This window comes from Salmo salar, unplaced genomic scaffold, assembly GCF_965601325.2.
Source record: "Salmo salar unplaced genomic scaffold, fSalSal1 ptg000321l, whole genome shotgun sequence".
NCBI classification, from domain to species: domain Eukaryota; kingdom Metazoa; phylum Chordata; class Actinopteri; order Salmoniformes; family Salmonidae; genus Salmo; species Salmo salar.
Genome location: NW_027675348.1, coordinates 200,873 through 202,500, shown reverse-complemented (window position 1 = coordinate 202,500; position 1,628 = coordinate 200,873).

Sequence of the window (1,628 nt, the reverse complement as noted above, 5' to 3'; positions counted from 1 at the left end):
GATACAACAAAACATGCTAACCTCTCACCATTACCAATAACAGAGGATACAACAAAACATGCTAACCTCTCACCATTACCAATAACAGAGGCTACAACAAAACATGCTAACCTCTCACCATTACCAATAACAGAGGCTACAACAAAACATGCTAACCTCTCACCATTACCAATAACAGAGACTACAACAAAACATGCTAACCTCTCACCATTACCAATAACAGAGGCTACAACAACACATGCTAACCTCTCACCATTACCAATAACAGAGGATACAACAACACATGCTAACCTCTCACCATTACCAATAACAGAGGCTACAACAAAACATGCTAACCTCTCACCATTACCAATAACAGAGGCTACAACAAAACATGCTAACCTCTCACCATTACCAATAACAGAGGCTACAACAACACATGCTAACCTCTCACCATTACCAATAACAGAGGATACAACAACACATGCTAACCTCTCACCATTACCAATAACAGAGGCTACAACAAAACATGCTAACCTCTCACCATTACCAATAACAGAGGCTACAACAAAACATGCTAACCTCTCACCATTACCAATAACAGAGGCTACAACAAAACATGCTAACCTCTCACCATTACCAATAACAGAGGATACAACAAAACATGCTAACCTCTCACCATTACCAATAACAGAGGCTACAACAAAACATGCTAACCTCTCACTATTACCAATAACAGAGGCTACAACAAAACATGCTAACCTCTCACCATTACCAATAACAGAGGCTACAACAAAACATGCTAACTCCTCACCATTACCAATAACAGAGGATACAACAAAACATGCTAACCTCTCACCATTACCAATAACAGAGGATACAACAAAACATGCTAACCTCTCACCATTACCAATGTATTTATTTATAAGCACCTCACATTGTGCTTACTCACTACATGGTAGATATTCCCTCAGCGAAGTATGGCAGTTCCATGCAGGTTTCCTCACCAAGTCCAAGGCAGCACAGCTACCCATGCAGACAGTACTCCTTAGTAACCGATATCCCCATGGCAACACGAACTCGTTTAGCTTCCCAAGCAATTATCTCCCGGTGTCACACGATGCTAGGCTAACCTCTAGGGTGGCTAATACCTCCACAACAAGACGGTAGCTTCAGTCTTTACTAAGTTTTAACTAAATTATAACAACTCTTTTATTAAATAAAACATGTATTTCCCTTCATGTCTTAGTAGCTATGGGTTTTGTTGTAGTTCTGTCGTCTTCTTTTATAATTTTTCTTCACCAACCGTCCTGAGGTAAAACGTCCATCCTTTCATCAACGTCTTTTTCCCTCCCGTTAACCAGGTCAACTCCCATTGGCCACAACTTAACAAGCGACCTTATTGGTCAAAACGTAAACTTCAAAGTAAAACAAACTATTCACTTATACATTAAATAAATATTTCTTCAAAAAGCATAATGCATTAACAACATTACAGTTTAGGAGCATTTCAATCATCTTTTAAATATAATACCAATTAATTATAACAAATAAACTCAATACTTGGTTCAAACAAGGGTATTACACAAACATACAGTCAATAATACAGTAGAAAAATAAGTCTATATACAATGTGAGCAAATGAAGTG